Source organism: Manacus vitellinus, unplaced genomic scaffold (genome assembly GCF_001715985.3).
Source record: "Manacus vitellinus isolate BGI_N305 unplaced genomic scaffold, ASM171598v3 scaffold_16_pilon, whole genome shotgun sequence".
NCBI classification, from domain to species: Eukaryota; Metazoa; Chordata; class Aves; order Passeriformes; family Pipridae; genus Manacus; species Manacus vitellinus.
Window position 1 is genome coordinate 4,282,617 of NW_021939189.1, and position 20,352 is coordinate 4,302,968.

At 41.7% G+C, this 20,352-nt stretch overlaps 1 long non-coding RNA gene across 1 annotated transcript in view; it reads left to right on the forward strand.

Annotated features, from left to right (window-relative positions):
• LOC115307296 overlaps window positions 1–20,352 on the forward strand; it is an 88,485-nt gene that overhangs the window by 19,893 nt on the left and 48,240 nt on the right. The window lies entirely within an intron of this gene.

The following is a 20,352-nucleotide window of genomic DNA, read 5'->3' on the forward strand; positions in this document are numbered from 1 at the left end:
ATGCAACCTGTAAAAACATCCGTCACAGCAGTCTTTTCTTAATTACCAACATCTAATTAGCCCCAAATCACTGTAGCACGCTGATTACAATAAAAGGTGCCTGCCACTCTTTCTATTTTGGGTATAGCTGAGAAGGGCAAAGGATGGGAAATTAACTGGCACTTCCAATTGCTTCATCTGGAGACCTTGCAAAGAGTCCTCAGTCTGTCTCTCTATTCTCCATTCCTTACTCAAACAGAAAATAGTAATCCCAGGTGAGTGTTTTTTCTTGGCTGCTGACTGGGGACAGCTCACTGGAAGCACCATGAACCCCCAAGAGGGGTGTGAGGACACTGCAAAAAGCCAAGCTACTGCCTTCCCTGCTGTTAATAATGGGGAGGAATTAATATTTTATAGGATTAAACTTGTTATTGTTGTGGTTTTTCTGGGTGTGTTTTTTTTTTTTTTACCTAGTACGCTTTTAACCTTCTTTAAATTATCAATTTCCTCACTTTAGTATAAGACCAATCCAGCCTCCTTTCTGAAAGTTGACAAAAGGCTTTTGATTATCATTTCCCATCTCTTAGCTTTTTTCCCTTGAAAGAAACAAAGAAAGTAACAAATATAAACCCCCCAATACTGGAGGGCAGCTAAAGCCCCTGTATGTTTGTGTTGCAGAAAAGAGCATTTGGGTGCTAACATTTGAAATAGCAGTTAATGCTCATTTTTGAGCTCTGATTGAGTTGAAGTATTGCTTGTTGCACTGAGGTGATGAAGACAGGAGCTAAGATCCCAGAGAAGTAGCATCCTTTTATCAGTAGATGGTAGTATAACAACATGGAAGGAGTGTGGCTGCTCTGAGGTTGTCCCAAGATCCAGGCTGTTACACTTGAATCTTAACTGAAAAACAAGACAAAGAGAGGCAGAGGATAAGTTCAGACTCCTGTTATGTTCTACTTTTCACCAAATAGTAGTTTACAGCGGAGGGAATGAATGTGTGTTTTTATTCATGATTTATGCATGGTTTATCTAGAGCAGTGTGAATAATTGATTATTTTTGCTCTCTGGCAGTGCAAAAAAAATTAAAATAAATATTTTTTTTTTTAAGCAAAATAAGAAAAAGTTGGGAAATCAAATAGTGAAAGGGAAGGAGCAGACTCTTTTGTGTCAAAATAAATGTTTTATTTTGCTCCAAAACAACTGTTTTGTTCTATAAATGCTTTGCTTTGAAGGATGGTTTGAATCATTTAACATAAAGGAAATTGCCAAGTGAAACAGTTGTAGTTCAGTTTTGGCTTGTACATATCAAAATAACGGGTTTTAAACATTATTTCCTTTCCTATCTCTAAGGCAAAAAGTTTGGTGGAACTGGGACAAGCCTCCCAGAAGATGGTGCTGCCAAAACTGAAATTATTATGAGGATGTTTTAACCAAGGCAGTGTCCATCCAGACTCTTGGTTTGGTCGTGAATTTCCTGCTATGAAAATACAAATAAACCAGAATAAACCTGCAGAGGGGCCTCATCCCTCTGTAAGCTCACATTTGCAAAGCCTTTTAGTTTTTGTTGTTTTTTTTCTTTTAATTAAAAGCAGACTTTTCCTGTATGTGAGCTCAGGGATCCCAGGGGCCGGATTCACAATGTAAATGCACTTAGGCTAAAGAGATCCATATTGATTTGTACCAGCAGAGGATCTGGCCCAGTAGGAGCAAACTCTGCCTTTTGAGGTGGTATTGAATTTGTATGTGTTGAAATCTGTGCTTTGGAATTAAAATCAAGGATTTGATAGCAAAAAAAAAGAGAAAAGGAGGGATTTGTAGAGATATGGCAGGCACTGTTTTCACTCTCCATGTCGTCTTATTAGCAAAAGCGCCGTTGTGGGGGTGATGTTGATGCAGATAAAGGGCTTTTTGGTTACAACTGGATTCTAATCCAAACCCTAATCTATGTATTTGCTAATGGTTGACAAATGACAATTCTGAGGGGGAAAAGAATCCATGAGAATTTTAGATTTCAAGCACATTCTGACTGAGTCTGTAGCTCGTTGAAGAGCGGTGCTGGATTTTTATTCACCAACGTTTTTTTTTTCCTCCCTCTCTCTCTCTTAAATTCTTTGCTGCTAAAAATACATTAGAAATATCAATTTTTAAGTCCACTTCAGAAAATGTACCAATGAATTAAAATCAGTGCTACAATATGAATGTATGAATGAATAATAGAAGAAACCCACTGATAGCGTGTCCGCAAGAAGTTGGACTTCCAGCCTCAGGAGTGTCCCTTTGGAGCTGTGACCAGTGGGTTTACAGCAGGATTTTACTTTGTCTTCTATTACAGAATGGCTTGGGTTGGAAGGGACCTTTAAAGATTTGGTGAACATACCTGTAACATGGCTAATTCTGCTGTTGGACGTGTGATAGGCTGGGATGTGACGAGAAATGGTTCTTCATACTCATTTACTTTGGGGGTTGAGGTCAGGGCGTGTATATGAGGTGTGTATAAATGTATGTCCACTACTTAGGTATTTAGTGCCCTGACAGAAACTCTGTGAGGAAAGCTCTGTACAAACTCTTATTGCATTCATTTCACTAAATCCTCCCTTGTGCTCTCCCCTTGCTCACTCTGCCTTCCCAGGGGCTGTGCTGAGGGTCTGCTGCCAGACCTGTGATGTGATTACAGGAGATGTGGAGAGCTGGAGTGAGAGGCAGGGGAGGTCTTTCTCCATGTCCAAGAGGATCTACCTAGTGTTTCACGTGGTGTTGCTGGCCTTGGGTACAAATCCTGAGGAGCCATTTGGTGGAGCAGTGGCTCAGTGGTGGGAAGGGACCTGGTAAACTGCGGCTGAGCGAGTTTAGCCCTTGAAGCTGCACATGACAAAATCTATTGAAGTGCAGATATATACAGAGCATGTGGAAGGGACAAGGACACAGGAAGGCATTTCAGAATACTGGAGTGCATAAAAAAGCCATTGCCTGGTACATGCAGTACTTTATGGGGGCACTCAGGCTGTGTAAGATCTATAGGAACAGCACAACTCACCCTGCAAATGCATCCTGGCTGTGCCCCAGGAAAAGCTGTGACAGGAAACTTTCTTTTCATGTATTTCCATCTAAAGGCACAATACACAGGTCAAAGGTTTGCTGCAATATTTGAACAAGTGCTCTGGCAACTATTAGGTTAATAGTTTCTGAATTAATTGTCTTTCTATTTTAAATTAAAAAAATCTCTTACATTAAAAACTACCTGAATAAAACAAAAGCATAAGAAACTGGCTGGCCATGGACAAACTGATCCAGCTTACAGCAGACTGGGTGTAAATTTGTGGGTTTTTGTGTTGATACCCCAAGCACAGCCTCATCTGGGTAGAGATGTGTGATGTTCTTAAAGGAGATCCCCAAGAGATGGATGAGGTTTATGTCAGTGTGGGATGGTTTACATCTCTCTGGGTGGAGAGATGAACCCTATGCAGAAAGAATGGTGCAACAGAAGGAAAAGACTCTCAGTGATTTTAAGTGACTTTAACTGAGTTGAGACTAGTGCTACCATGCCTGAGTGCCCGTTGTTTACACCTAGTGCTAGAAGGCCAACTGCACAAACATGGAGCATCTTGTGCTGCTGTGCTAAATCCTGCTTGGCAGGAACCTCACTATTCCTTTCCAAAGAGTGAACATGTGTGTGTGCACATCTGGGAATGACAAACACAGCTTGGCAAACCTGTGCTACGAAACCACAGCCTGGTAGAAAACCAGATGAGCCTCCTACTTGCAGAAGCTCAGGTGAAGGAGATGCAATAAATCCTGCTTCCTGTTCAGGTAGGGAACCTTCAGATGACAGGATGGCTAAAACAATTCAGTTCTGATGTCTTAATCCTATTCCAGTAAACCCAACTGTGTAGTCCTGTGAAAGATGAGCTTTTCTCCAAGGAATGGGTGATAGATGTGTCGACATCTCTGGATATACCAGGCAGGAGAGGAACCAAGCTTTGTGTCTGAGGCTGGAGAAGGTGTTTTGCAGTGGCACATGAGGGCTTGCTCATCTCCAGAGAAAGTGGGCTTTGTGCACAAGGTCCCAGAACACGAACAGGCAGCAACACTGTGCTAGGAATATATAAAAATCCAGTTCCCAGCAGGGATGGATGGTTATGAAGGACCTTCTGAAGCTTAATGCATCTGTGGGCTTGTCTGTATGGAGCAGGTTGAGAGCAGCAGGATCTTCTCAGCAGGTTAAATATCTCTGTGCTGAGATATTTAAGCCTGAAAGCCATCTTGCTGCTTAATTTAGCAGAAGTTAGTGTTGGAGTGCTTTGGAGACGGGTGAGGAGAAGTTCAGGCTTTTACAGCAGAGAGGTCAGCAACAATAAAACCAATAAAAAATGACACTGTAGAGGAGGGAGAATAGACAAGAGACATATGGACCCTCCACAGTCTGTGAGAAGGAAGAGGAGATTGCCCTGTTCACAGCAGTGTCCCCTCAGCTCAGGTGTCACTCCACAGGTCTGGGGAAAATAACAGAAGAAAACACACCAGGAAGAAGGAAGTCTGAGGTGACTGATAGTTTTTGTTGAGCTGGATTCTTTTTGTCTTTGCTGGAGGGAAGAGATGTTCATGTCATGAGGCCCTGGGAAGAGGCCTGATGAGGTGGGACCCAGCTCTGGCAGCACGTTTGCCAAGGGAGGGAGAGAGGATTCCTGGTTTTCATTTGTGCAGCTGTAGAGCAGAGCTATTCCAGAGTTAGAAATCCTGCAAAGAGGAAGGGTGCTGAAACTCAGTAGGAGTTTCCACTTCCTTCACTCCTGAGCTTGTCCCACTAAGGAGTTTGTGCAGCTCCTCTGTTGCACTCACTGGCTCCAGTAATAAAAAGAAATCACCCAGGTGCATCCAAAGCCAAACTTTCATCTGCAAACTGCATCTTTGATACTGGGATTGTTATTCACTTACACAGAGTGTAGGCAAAGCCGAGGAGCAGTTCAAATCCAGGGCACAATTCCTGTCACGCAGGTGGATGCTGAAAAACAGGACTGGCTTGTGTGTGTGCTGTGTTCAATAACAGAAAGTCTGGGATGAAAGTGTTTCAGAGGCTTCTCTGCCTCACTGAAGGCTTGACTGAGAACATAAAACTCTGTGTAGACGGAAGTTGTTTAACATTGCTTTTAAATACCATCAAATTAGTAATTTTCTTTGTAATTTTTCCAGCTGTTTGTGTGTAATGCACCTCTGGAGAGCACTTTCTGTGCTCTCAGAATCAGGAGTTAAGTTATTTTGCCAAATTAACTATATTTAACTAAATATTTGCATTTACATCATAAAGGTTCTGTATTTTTTGTCCAATAATCACTGGAACAGAAAAGTATGGCATTTTTGTGCAAAGTCTGATATTGAGTCTAATTTCCTACTGTTCTTGAATATATGATGGTTTGGGTGGTATTTTAGCCAAACTCTGCTCAGAAATGTAAGCAACTATTACTGGAGTGCAGTTCATCATTAACCTGTAACTAATTGCATTAATAACAACATCAAGGATCACAAGACTTACCTTAATTCTCCTCCTTCCTGAAATCATCTCTCCCCCTTATCCTGGCAGTCCTTAACTCCAGGGACAGGATCCTTTCTGTATGGGGTGGGATTCCTCTTCTGGTGGACTTCTACAGCTTGAACAATTCGTGAGCAATCCTGTTCTAGTCTTCTGAGAGAAAAAGGCACTTCTTAGGTGTGATTAATCTCATCCAAAAATAGACCTTTAAAGGAGGGAGATGAATAGCATTCTAGGAGCACTTATTTTGGTCCTGCCGACTCCCTTAGATGTAGCATTCACAACATCTAAATATAGACGTGATGAATTTGATCCTTGGTGTTGTTCTGTTAGATCTGATGTAAAGACTGTAGCAGTCAATGGAAATACTCTCATGTAGGTGTAGTTAGACACTGCATTGATCTTACTCCCGATCCCTTACTGTGCATTTTAATTTGAGCCAATACTGTCTCCTCTTTCAAGAGGTGGAGAGAAAACACAGTCAATTACACCATGAAAGCCAGGGAGCTCTTTCAGTGATCCAAACTGACTGGGGAAGTTACATTTGAAACCGTTCACCCATTCCATTAAAAAAAATACCAGGGAGCATGCATCCCTGTAAAATAATGATGGGCAGAATAAACTGTCTGAAAGTATGTCGCCTACTCCATACCATTTAATCAAGAAGCACTGAGTGGAACTGGCCTAACATTTACAAAGGGAGAACTGACACAATGCATATTTGAACACCATGAGAAATAGCATCACCGGGGACAGAGAGTAAGTTTAGTTAATAATGAATGGCACATCCTATAAAATACCATTACACAGTGTTCAAGGCCCAAGAATGATGACATAATTATTAGGAGACTGGGAGATTAAGATATAATTTAAAAAAACATGACAGGGGAGGGTGTAATTGGGGAGACAAAATACACAGGAAGTTTGTAATTTACATGTCAAAATACCTTTTTCATGTTTTGATTGGATTGGACGCCGCCTTTCCACTTCATTTATCTTGGCTTCAATTAGAGGCAGGAGAAATGACATCTCATGTTCATATTCTTGACACACACTGCTCATAGACACTTTCTAATTCTAACAGACAGTGAGGGGAAAAGGGAAACTCGATTCTGCCTCCGTCATGGACTTCTTAGTTAACCCCTAATTTGTTTCTAAATGAGGCTGTCACTGTGGTTCAGATGAATATGCGCTTAGGAATCAGGGTGTGTGTTTGGATATTAGCTTGTGGGCTGGGCTTTGCATGTGGCGTGGCTAGTTAGACCCAAAAGCTGCCTTTCTCTTTGGAAAAGAAAATACCAAAAGCTTAGAACACTTCACCCTCCAAAGAAGAACTTTCCTGTATGAACAGTGCAGACTGTTTTTATCAGAACAGCCACATTCACAATGTGCTTGTAATCATACAGAGCCATCTCCAAAGCAGAGGATGTGAGTTGCGATTTTCCCCTTTGGCAGATTTTTTGCTCTTTTTATTTTCTGTCTGTCTCTTTTATCTGGTGTTGCCATGTGTTTCCCAGTGAGCTCTGAAGTCTGCTTCCATTTTTTACAGGAACTGTGCTCTGTTTTACACCCGTTCCCACCCAAACACACACACAAGAAATGTCAAAGGTGTGTTTGAGATAAAGCCATATGTTTCATCACTGCTGAAGTATCTGCTCACCTGAAGGCATGTACTGAAGTCTTTCCTCTCTTGGCAGCTGTAATTACCCTTTTAATTTTTCTTGTGCTTCATCTCAAAATCAGAGTTTTAGGTTTTTCCAAAGGCTGTTGATTTTGGTTTCTTTTCTTTGCAGAGATTTGCACAATATAAGGTGTGAAAAGAGAGCAAAAGTTTTCCCTGCTGTAGGACTTCTGACCTCTAAAAGTGGGGGGCCCTTAAAACATCCTAAAGTGTCCAGCTGCAATCAGAGGTACTCAAAATCATCAGTCACTTTTGAAATCATGGGAAGCAAGTTTCAGGCTTATCAGTAACTCTATTCATTGAATTTCCTTATAAAGCAAAATTGCTCCTGGAAATGCTAATCAGGAAATATCAGAGAAATAGTAGTCCTTGAGAGATCTCCTCTGAGAGGGATTTTAACTCACCAGACGGAGAGAGATATCAGAGCAGCTGTATGAGGTCTCTGCATATTCCGTGTGTGTCCTGAACTCTATCAGAAACCCCAGGAGTGACATGAAACTGGATGAAGTGGGCAGTGCTGCTGTTGCTAGTGCCATTACATTTTTGATATTTAAGCAACCTGCAGCCATGCTGGGATTATTCACCATAAGGCTCCCTCCAGTTCTGGCAGGACTGGTCCTGTTAAACACGGTCGGGTCTGGCTTTAACTGCAAGGAAAAAAAAAAAAGATAAAATAAATTTAAAAAGCTATGAGATAAATAACTGGCTTAGGAAATACAGTTTGGGTCAGACCAATCACTCATCCAGCCTGGATGTCTTAAACTGCCCCCAAAAGTTGTTAGAGGGTGCATTCCTGCCTGTGCCTTTGCTGGACCTGTTGTCCACCACTTTCTGTAATCCCTCTAAACTCTGTAGATACTCTCTGCCTCCACAGCCTCCTGTGGCAGCAAGTTCCAGAAGTTCACTAACAGTGTTGCTTCACACAGTTTTGTGAACTGCTTTTGAGCAGAGCAGCCCAACATGAACTGTACAGTTTACTAACCACACCTAGAGGGGCTGCACTGAATGTCTTTGGGGTGAAATGCTGTAAAGCTATTAAATATGTGGTGGTTTGAGTCAGAGAAATATCCCACTCTTCTGCAATCTCCAGGATAATACTGTCTGACTCTCCCAGTCCGTGTTCTTGTGTAACATAAACCATGCAGATAGTGTGTATGAAGTCAGTGGGACTGTGTGTAAAGTTACTAAGGTACATATTTGCTACTCGAGGAGTTGTCTAACTTTTTCTGGAGGAATTGTGCCCCCAACATTGATTGTTCTGTCCCAGCTCCTTGGCAAGCAAAGTATGTAAATAAGAAGTAATAATACTAAACCCACCCTGAAATAGCTTTGGCTGTCAGGAAGAATTTTGTGGTCAAGGGAGATGTTGCAAGTGTTCTGTTCCACAGTCTAACAGTAGGTCGTGTTTTTTATATGTTACATGAACAGGATTTTCAGATCATTCATGGGCACATGAGTGGATAAACACCAGGAATACAGCTGCAGAAATAACTCATGGAGTAGCCAAAGCACCAAGTCCATTTTGAACTCTCGTTAGCCAGGCTGAGTGAACTGTGAACAACTTCACTCAGTCCTTTTCATAAAACCAAGACTGTGAATTTATGTCATGGAATATTTTTAGCTGTGGCATGGGCCCAATCTCTGTTCAGTTTACAATGTGTCCACCTGAAGGTATCTGGGCAGTAAAAAGACTTTCAGTATCTATGGAGCTGCACAAGTTTTACATGTTGGCAATTGGTGTGATAATGTGCAATACCCGGAATCACCAAAGTTAAAAATTGCTGCTTCATGAGTTATTCACACCCACCCATCCCTTTTCTGCTTAACACTGACATATACAACAACCTGTTTCAATGTGAGCACTTCCTGTGGTTGATTTTGGTTTTTCCTGTGTCTCGTTTGATGTTTGAGAGCTCAGTACAGCCTTACATTGACTGTTCTGATAAGAATTACACAAAAGAGGAGATAGCTGGCAACAGACTGTCCTTGGGGATGTAGACTTTACTATGAAGAGATTTCTGGCAACAGAAATTATTTTTGCCACTGTGTTGCATGACCTACTTTGAGCAGGGATAGATTGATCATCTGGAGGAAGCCCCGGAATAGCTCAAAGAAGGAGCATGGAATAGAAATCTGTACGTCTTCATTTCAGTATTCATCATGACAAGGACAAAATGGAAAATACAGGCCAAAGGCCTTAACTGAAGGCTGTGGTACCCCAAAGACTCAGGCTAGCACACACTGCATACATCATTAAGCCAATGGCAACAACACACTGAAGCCCTGCCCAAATTTCAATTCTTACACTTCAAATAGTCTCAGCTCTCACCAGACAAATTAATATTTAATGCACAAGTGCACGCTGTAATATTCCCAACTGTGCAATCTAATATTAACAGCTATTTCATAAACCAACAAGGCCCATTCAATTGGTGCCCATTTAAACTATAACACGCCATTAAACCATAAAAGCAGCCATGAAAACATGATTAAGATACATGTTTGTCGGTCTGTCGCTAAAAACGGGAATGTAACAATGTCAGTACAAAAAGTCAGTGTGTAGCTCCATTCAGGCTGTTCAGGATAAAGGGAGTCATGAAGCAAATTCCTCCTTGGAGTTGCAGTTTGGTTATTAGGGCAAAGTAGATCCTATCCACAAGAATATGTATAGTTTTTAATGACAGCGAATGAGAATATGTGGCACCGTCTGGCTTTCATGTGCTTCTCTATGGATGTGCCTACAGAACCCCCTTGTTCCTGTGCTGGTTCTCCAAGGGCTACAGAATTTATGGATATTTAATCTGGGAGGCAGTGAAGTGGGAAGGCAACTTCACCCCTGTCTTTAGGGAGCCAGTGGTGCTCTGCTTTATCTGATTCTTCCCATGCTCCCATTCTGAAAAATACACTGGTAAATTGGAGAGGATGCAGAGGATGCAGAAAAGAGATGCTGGGGAAAATGCTTTGCTACAAGATACTCTCAATCTTTTTAGCTCATCAAAAGGAAGATTGAGAGATGACTTGTCTTCAGTGTTAAGTGCCTCCACAGCAGGAAAACACTACTTTGTAAGAGGTTCTTTAATCTATCTGTGAAGTTATAACAAGAACCAGTGTTTGGATGCTGAAGTGAAATGACTCAAGCATGTGTTTATCTCAACAAGGGTAAATAAGCAGTGACAAGTTAATGGTAATAGTGCTGTTTTCCCCCTTGTCTCCATATCAAGACAAGAAGCTTTTCTGAAAAACATACTTATTCCTTGGTGTTTTCTTGTTAGAAATGGAGGAGAGGGGCTGTGTGTGTTATACAGGCCCAAGTAGTCCTTCATTCTCTTCTTTTGTAGTCCAGGCTTTCAAGTGAGTTAGACTGGAGTCCACAAAGGAATGTGGAATTTGATGTTGAAGGTATTGAAACACATCTAAAGGTTTGGCTTAAGCAATCAAACTCTCTTTTAAATACCATTAAGCAAACAGCGTCATATGAAGTGCCTTCAGATGGCTGAGTTAGTTTTCATTTTATAAATAAAAAGGAAATGGTCTGAAACTAGGTAGAATAGCAGGGTGAGATACTGGACCCAGACAAAGTGTGGTGTTAAAGGTGATGTGTGATGTAAAGATGCAGAAGTGGAGAGCTCTGATGGTCATAGCCCTTCCTAGAGATGGGCTCTGGATCAGCCAGTCATGAAAGCAAGGCAGGTCTGTTCCAGCATCATCACACTAACTTTTTTGGGGCCCTATTAACATGGCAATGAATGAATTCTGGGAAACCAGGACATTGCATGCATCTTCTGTTTGTATCATCAATGTTTTCTGGGTTTATCAGCTTCTAAACAGGAATAACTCGAATTATTTAAATGCATAAAACCACTTCTGTGGTGATCCCAAATCTGTGACAGTACAGGCATTTTGTTACGTGGACAGTCATTACATCTTTGCAAACATCCACCTTTGGTGCTCTGGTGTTCTTGATTCTTTTGTTTAGCACTGACTGCATGAGCTGAAGGCAAGACCTCGGAGGCCTGTCTGTGCAAGCACTTTTAATGGAGAGCCTTGTATCATCCATCTCATAAGAAAGGGGAAAAAAGGGCACCTGAGCTGCACTTCAGCATTTCATTAGCTCATGTTGATGTGCCTGATGCTGAATTTTAGCATTCCTTTTAATAATAGTTTCCTTTTTTTGTCTTAGTTTTTCTTTTCAAATCACCCCCGCCTCCACAAATAAAACAAACAAGTTTCTTGTGAAGTAGTAGGCTAAAAAAAGGGCCCTAAAAAGTCTCCTTCTTCATTTAAATATGTATTTTAAAGTGTACAGGAGCTCAGTCTGTGGTTTACCACGTGAATTATTGAACTTGGTGTTTTCGGAGGTAGGAACAACCCAACTTGTAAGTGACAGGTTGTAGTCAAATATGACCCAGGCCAGAAGTGACCAAAATCTGGTGAAATTTGATGTCTAATCTGAAATGACCTGTTTGTCTCATTGAAAATCTGAGAAATTATTCAAATCAGAAAAAACAGCAGTGCAGATGGTACCAACTGTCACTCTGTGTTGGCCATCACATTAGAGAGGGCAAGAACCTGAGCAAAGCTTTTCAGATACAGGACTGCAGCTCTCTGTCTGCTTGTCTGCTGGAGTGAGCACAGTAGGTAAATCAGTTTTGTTCAAAACTTACCCATTGCTTACTTAAAAAAAAAAAAAAAGAAAAGAAATTTTGAATATAAAAGATCTATTTCTCTGGCCTGATTTTCAGTTCCTGTTTCTTTTTTCTCCCCGTACACTGGCACCCTTGTTGTTTTTAATTTTTCTGTCACCGTTTTGAATTAGGGAAGGAGAGAGTAAAGGGAGGAAAAAAAGTCCAGCTTAGCTTGAATAAAACCAGATATATCTGGTTCAAAATATTTATATTTCTTTAGGGTTTATTCTGCTGAATAATTAGGAATCATCTAAAAAGTCTGTTTATGGATCAAAGTTTTGTCCTTTGCTGTCTGATTGTCTATCTATGACCCTGTTGTAGGAAACTACCCTGGCAGGGAATGACCCTGGTGAGGTTCTTGTGCTGATTTCTGTAGAACAAGGCTCTGTGTGTTGTAACTATGTAGTGCAGCTACAGTAGGAAAGGATTGTGGAAAGTCTTGTAATGTTTCTTCATGCTCTGAATTAATCTGTTCCCTTCTGGAAACTCCTCCTAAGGGGAATCCCATTGCCAGCTTTCTCATCCTTCATGGAGAGCATGCAATTGCTTTGGTGTACCTTGACACAAGCCAGAGGGATAACTGAGGGCCAGCTCATGGAAATCAAGTCATCTGACCTGAGTGTGAAACAGTTGAGGAGCCACTGGGTGGACGGGAATGTTGAAAATACAGTGATCATATTTCTCTTCATTCATCCTCAGTCAAAGTGAATTAGAGTGATTCAGCAGAGGAAAAAGTGTGGTTTACTGTGGACCAGTCCTTGCTTGGCTGAAGGAATGTTGTTTCATTATGTGCTGTAGCTGTAATGGTGATGATATCACCATTTGGAAACAGCTTGAATTTTTGTATCAATGTGACAGGTAGGAAGAGAGAAGCCTCAGGTAAAGCAAACAGAGAGTCAGATGTCTCTTCAAATCAGAGAAGGTTTATTTTGTTGCCCAGTGAGCTGCATGGAGGAGCAGCTGAGAGGCATCATCCAGACTGGGAGACCTGGGAGCACCTCTGGGCTGCCAGACTTGTGTGCCTTTAGTTTCTGTATCCTGTCTTTGGGGGCCAAGAGTAGCTGTGAATTGCTCCCCAACTCTTCTGTACCTTCCTGCCCCTTTGTACTGAACAGGAAGATGTGGGTGCACGAATAGTAAAAGCTGTAGCACATCCCAGTCAGGTGCCCTCAGTGGGTGAGTGGGGTCCAGAGCCATAAAACGTGATCACTTCTTGCTTTAGAGATGACCAGAACACTTTGATCTCTCCCTGTTTTGCCAGGTGGATGATCACTGGCAGTTCACTTCATCTTCCCTTGCTATGATTTCCACACCTGTAAAGAGCAGGCAAGACTTTTCCCCTTTTTAAGAAAATACTTGAAAATCTCCTTCAAAGAAGTGTGAAGTAATAAGTAGAATATTAGTAATATCTTGCTTATCCTCCAGAGTAACACTCAAAAGTATTTTCTGTTTGGCATTGCTTGGGTTAATTCTGAGCTGTCAGTCTGTTCCTTGAGAGATGATCTTTTGCAGACTTTGTCATATTGCTGCGGGGAAAGTGTTGTGGGTTTTGTACGGGATTATTATTGGCTTGGAAATAACCAACACAAAATGATTTCTTTAGATTTTTCTAGCAGGAATCCCAGTTATTCTCTTCTGCTGCATTACACAAATATGCAACATGTGATGCTGCCCAGTGATGGGAAACAGCAGCTTTATAAATAAATGCAAATGATAAAGGCAAGAGATGTTCTGTGCTATAAAGGTATTGGTATTAGTAGGAACGGATGGCTTTATTTGCACCTGTGTACAAGAGTGATATTGGAATTTTTAAAGTATCTAAGAGAGAAGGGGGGTGGTTTGCAGGGACTTTGTCAGCTTTAGAAATCACGTGTGAAAACTTGGCTTAGAATTTTAAACCTGCAGTTTTGGGGGACTGCAGGGGTTTTTTTTATGGGCTAAGAAGAATATTTTCTCTTCTTGGCAGTTGAAGCTTTTCCCTGTTCTTTGGTTACATCACTGTGCCGAGCCAGACCCCGGTGTGCAGTCAATTATACACTCACGCTGCTTTCAGATTCACTTACCCAGCGATGATAACTGTCTGAGCAAAATCCATCAGAGAGTTATTATCTCTAAAGCAAAAGCCTCAAATGTTCAGGCATCTAATCTGCCCCTGAAAATCAGTACCCGTTCTTGAAAACACAGGACCTCAAATGACTTATTATTTTGGATGCCTGAAGGCTGGAAACACTTTTGAAATCTTGTCTGTAGCTTAACAATTCAGGGTTGTGCCAGGTCTGTTGGCCAGCATTAGGCAGTGTAAGAGGCACAATGTATTACCTGTGGTACAGAAGGTCGTCTGGATCATGTTATAATTACACGAACCTCTTCATCGTGCGCCGTGAAACCTGCAGTAATGCTGGATAATGGTCTAGGTACCATGCTAATTGGCTGTATAAAATGAGCGTTTTAAGCAGTGAATCTCTGGCTATCCCAGTATTTATGACATGCACACAATTAGCAAATGTGCTTCTTAGTTCTTGGTAGTGATTCTAGCCACAGTTTTAAGTCTGGTGTTGGATTTCCTGTTTTACTTTCACGACTTGGGGTACCCAGGTTATTTTCCCTTCTTGCCTCCAGCATTTCTGTGTTCATGTCATAGCTTAAAAGCAGTTAAATCCAGTCATAGCTGTCCATATTGCAGGACCAAATAGACAGTGTGGCTGCTCCTGTAGCATCGTGGTGAAACATTTGATATTCCAGCAGTAACTTCTGCCTCGGATTAATCCGAGAAAGTGTAACAAATGTAAAGCTCCTGATGAACTAATCAGTTTATGTAACTGTGGTCCTGGTGCAGTATTTTTTAATCATAGTTGATAAGCTTAAAGATCTTTCTTTGCCATAGTTCCAAAGATCTTACAAGAGTCTTGGAAGTTGCTGGGTCATTGAGTTCAGCAACAATACAAGAAACTTGTCTGAAAGTTGGCATCAAGTTTGAGCTGTTCATCCAAGCTTCACTTATTGCCACTGGAGAGAGAGGGACAGGGCTATCTGGAGGCCTGTTTAGTTATTTAGGATGAATCACCATAGGCAAGAGGCTGTTAAGCTGAGCTAAAGTGAGATGAATATCCTGTCTATTGTGGGGAAAGGTCAAGAGAGCATCACTTGCCTCCACAGTCTACAGGCCAGAATACATCTCTCAGTACCTTTTAACAAAATTAATAGCAAGCAATAAGGAGTTTCTCTCCTGTGTGGCAGGAAGATTGCTGGAGGGGCCAAGCTATGTATGTCCTATATTCCTGTAAAGCTGGGGAATTTTGCAAAGTACATTTTCAGGCAACTCAGGAAGTGGATTGTGCCTGTATTTTATAAGAAGCCAAAACCCCTTCAGCAATCCTTGCCAGCTTAACCTGAGAAAAGGACCTTTCCTGAACTCTCTTGACCACCCCCCAAATAATCAAATTTTTCTTGTTACAATTGCCAAGGACAAGATTTGGGGGCTTGACTAGTTCTCTTCAGACGGCCACCTTCCACAAGAACTACTGCTTTGTTGTGGTTTATGAAATGATTGGGGAAAAGTTTGTCCAGAAATATGGTTTCTGTTCTGTGATCCTGTTAGGATGTAACCTTTTAAGGCCAGAACATCTTAACCTGAGAATATTGGAGAAGATCTTACAAATTAGAAAGATTTATTGCGCAGATAATTTTTTTTTTCAAGTGACAGAGCAATTAATATCTTAATGAAATGAAGGCTCAATCATTTATCATCATCCTCAAAATTAATTGGCCTTTAGGGACACCTTCCTGTGGTTATTGTCAGTGGAGGAGCATTCCATACCTACTGCATCATCATTGCACCAGTGCAAATGACTGTGCAAGCCCAGCCTGACAGGAAAGCCAAAATGAGTCAAGCTGAATCTGTGCCACTTCCCATCAGCTCAGGATTTCTTGCTGCTGGGCTGCCCATGCTGATGTGCCTGTTCCCTTCCATGCACTGATGCCCTTTGGAGCACTCTCTGAAACGTGGCAGTCGGTGCAGTGAGCAGGGCTCTGACCGTCCTTCCATGCAGGACTCCAAAACACCTACTGGGACTTGATGACAACCCTTTTAGAAATCAGGACGAGATGGCACAAAACAGGGACATCTGGCAGGTTCAACAGAATGGATCAACTGCAGATTCCCCTGTCGGTGAACTTGGCCAGCAAGCCATTTCAGCAGATGTTTGTCCTTAGGCATTGGATGCTTTCTGGATGCTTCTTCCCTCTGCCTCTCAGGAGCAAATGCCAGCACAATGGAAATTCACATCAGCTCACTGACCAACATTAGGAACTGTTGACCTCATGATGAGCTTCAGTGTGTGAACTGGGTTCCTTGAGAGAACAGAAGCTAATGCCTCCTCTGGGGAGTTATAATGAAGAAATGCAGAGCACAAGGAGCATTTGGGTAGTGTTTGTCAGCAGTGGTTAGGTACAGTTCATCTTCCCTGACGCCTGAGATTTGAATGCTGTATTGACTCTGCTCTGTATACTTTCAAGCAGGTATATTAAAAATGCAAGAGGAACTGCATTTTGAAGGGGGGGGGGAGTGAGAGAAAAGAAAGAAAATAATTATTGTTACACATTGGAGCATATTAATGAATACATTAATAATTGATCCACAGTTATGTTTTCCCCTAATAGTCATCAAAATCTGTATAAACCTGCACTACAATACATAACATCTCATTACAACGTTTGCTCAAAAAATCAATGCATATCTAAGTTATTTGTGTCAAAACTCATTTATTTCCACAATAACATGGACTGTCAAACCTTGACATCCTGTTAATAACATCCAGTGCATTTGCATATTATTCAAATATTTCCTTTTATGAAATGGGGGACTTTTACTTACACCGTCCTACTTGCAGTGCTTCATATATTTGCACATTAGCTCAATTCACACAGTTATAGAAGGGTTACCTGTGGCAACTAATTATACTGCACTTTATGCATATTAATGAGCCTGGTGAGCAGCCGTCCTCTGTTCTATGGTGAGATGAGGGGGGAAAAAAATAACAGTGTAAGTGGGAGAACTATTACAGGCAAAATGCAGGCGAGTGGAAGACAGATATTTTATAATGTTTTCTCTTTGATGCCCACAGCCTTTTAGAACAGACTAACCTGAGTGGGAAAAATACCTCACAGCAGTCCCAGCAGCTTTGAGGTCAGATGTGAAATATATTACTTTTTTTTTTCTTAATTTCTTTCTTGGGGTTTTTTTTTTTTTTCCCTCCCTCTCTTCCCCCTCTGCTGCTGCCTTTAGTTTCTGGACCCTGTCTTTGCAAGGTGCTGAGTGCTGCCCTCAATCCTAGTTGGGATCAGCACCTCACTAGATCAGCCTTTTAACACGTAGCCCAAAGCCACCATCTGCCCTCTGATGAAGTCGTCTTGAAAAAGGCCTTTTCACCTGCACAGATGAGAGCGACACGTTTTGTTTTGAAGGAGCATTTCAGCAGGAATGGAGACCCAGCTGGAGGCTGTTCAAGCGATTCCTGTGACCAGGTGTCACAAGGACAATGGGAAGAGTTGGCAGCCCCACTGCAGTAGGGAGAGGGGCCACATCCTGCGCATGCAAATGCACACGGAGAGAGAGAAGGCTTTTTCCTCCCCGCTGTAAAAGCAGACAATCTGTCAGCCCAGAGGTCTGGCAAAGGGCAAAAACCATCCAAGGGATGCATCCCACTGTTCTTCAGCTAAAGGCTGAGCCTTGCTGCCTTGCTGGGGTGTTCCTTGACATCATCTCCACCTACTTTATTGAAAAAAAAAAAGAGAAAAGCTCTGGCGTTGTCACAATGGAAGACAGAAAAGGATGATTTGATTTTATGCAGCAGCAGATGTCTCCTAAGCAGTAATCACAGTGTCAGATAGAAAAACTAATCATATTTCAGTAGCTTGTTCAGATCTCTGATTAAAATTCAGTGATACCATTCCTAGATCCTAAAATGCAACAGTCATCAGAAACAAAAGAGAATGTATCATAATTAATGCAATTAAAAGAGCCCTTTCCTTTCTCTCATTTTTTCTTCTGGGTAAGCCGTGCCTGACCTTACCAGAGATTAAAACCACTCTCCTCAGGACTAAATGTGGCAGTAAGACATCCCAACTCCTTATTGCCATCTCCAGGGTGTGAGTCCATGGGATCTTGAGCACTTGGGAAAATAAATAGGCTTGATTGCTTACTCCTTTCAGAAGAGGGGAGAAGGCAGATGGAGCTGTGCATCCAGCCTCCCTTATTTTCTGCTGCAGACAGCCCTGTCAGGGATATGGTTATTTACCAGGACTGGCAGTCAGCACCCCAATCTGCCCTTTCTAGGACAAGCCAAATCTCCAGATACTGATTTTTTTCACAGTCAGTCCCTGGGCCTCCTGCCATACAGATCAGTTGGAATTTGCTGAGTAATCCTGTCCTAAACCAGAGCAGGATCTGTATTTTGGGTGTGCTCAGTCAATGCAGTGCTGGGAAGATCCATGGATGGTGCTGGGTAGCCCTGGAACAATTCCCTTGCCATCAGCTGTCCTAGGCAGAGATCTGAATCAAGACACAAAGGCTGATGAGTGAAATCAGGCAGTGCTATTTTATACTCATTGTGATTTCAGGTCTGATAATTAGAGAGTTTTCACAGGGAAAATATATTCATTGAGGATTTACTTGACTTTGGACGTGAACTACCTTTGATGAAAACCAGACTGAAAATTATTTAAATGATGCACATTAAAAATAAATATAAAATAGACAAATGTTTAATCCTAGCTGAATGTAGGAGAATATTTTTTAGAGAAACAACTATCAATTTTGTGATGGAGGACTTGGGGAGAGGGTCCGGCAACAAAGGGGATGTTTGATTCTCCTTTCCCTATTTATACCAGCTGGAATGACGATGCCCACTTCATTTGAAAGAGGACTATATAAATGCCTTTTAATTCACAATGGCACTTGAAGACTTGTGGACTGTATATGGTTTAATTTAGCATCTTGGGTAGGTGGAAAGCTCCATTTGTGTGTTGTTATGAGAGCTTTGCTCTAGTGGAGGACTCCAGAGTAATTATTTTGTGCTGTATCCCACACCAACTCTGAGAAAAGAATAGGAGTATGAGTGAAAAACTAGTTAAGAGGTACAAGCATTTATTTTATTCCAGAGCTCCTGAACTCCGAATTGCTACTATTAGGTGTTGAAAAAAAAAATACTCTGGTACTTCACTAGAAAAGCTGACATCTTGCTGTCTTATTAACATAACTCTAACATGTCTGAGAGATCCAACACAGCAGATTGATTATGTTCATGTCTCAGCCTCAGTACTGATGATGATATGCTAGTAAATATATCGATGCATCACCAGCTTTGAGCACAGAGTCTTTCTGTGACATTTTCTGAATGAGATATGAGAATGGGACTGGTTTGTGCACCTACTCCACTCCAGGAGCTCTGTCGAGCAGGCTGCCCTGTGAGGCAGAAGGGCACCTGGCAGCAGTGATTAACTGTGGGGTCTGAGCAGTGTCTGTGTTGTGGAGGTGTCGCTCAGACAAGCAATGCAATACATTGATCTGCAGATTCCCAGAATAAGAAAAAGTCAATTTACAAAGACTGTCTTCTTCCTGAAGGAACAGTAAGTGACTCATGCCTAAGCCAAGAGCTTGGCCTCCCTGGTTCTGTTCTGTTCCTGGTGGAGTGGAGCATGACAGGCCAGGAAAGGAAGTGGATAATTATTGCCTTGGTAAGGAGCATGGCTAGAGTAAAAAATACCTGTCTTTACTTCCTTTCTCCTGTAGATTTTCTATGTGGCTAGACAAGTCACAGTTTTTTTTATTTGAACCTAGATGTAAAATGATAACAGTGCTTGCTTTCTTCTGTCCTTTATCTACCCATATCATGTCTAGCACAAGGGAGCTCTGAGCTCATGTGCTAAAACAAAAAGGTATAGTAAACTAGTTTTAGTTTACTAAAACTGAAAAACTGTTTTAGTGCTGAGAAACTGGCTAAAACTGAAAAGGTACAGTAATGATGGCAGTCTGGGATGTCATGCACAGGTTATTGCAGAAAAAATAACTCATGAATGAACCTTTCAGTTGGCCATGACTTTACAGAATTAGAGAATCACAGAGTGGTTTGGGTAGGAAGGGACTTTAAAAATCATCTAGTTCACATCCTAACTCTGGACAGGGATGGCACCCACTAGATCAGGTGGCTCAGAACCCCATCCAGCCTGGTCTTGAGCACTTCCAGGGATGAGGCATCACTTCCAGGGTACTGACACAGGATTTGACTCTGAATTGTCAGGTTTGAAGTCCCAAGGAAATTTGTAAACAAGCACGAGGCAGAAAGTGGCAGGTAGTCTTGGAGCAAGGATCCCATTTCAGTTTTTGCTTGTGACAATTGAATTATTCCACTAAAGCCATCTATTCTTTGGACACCTATGCTCAGGGAATTAATCATGGGTATTCATACAGGTTATCCTAAGGCACC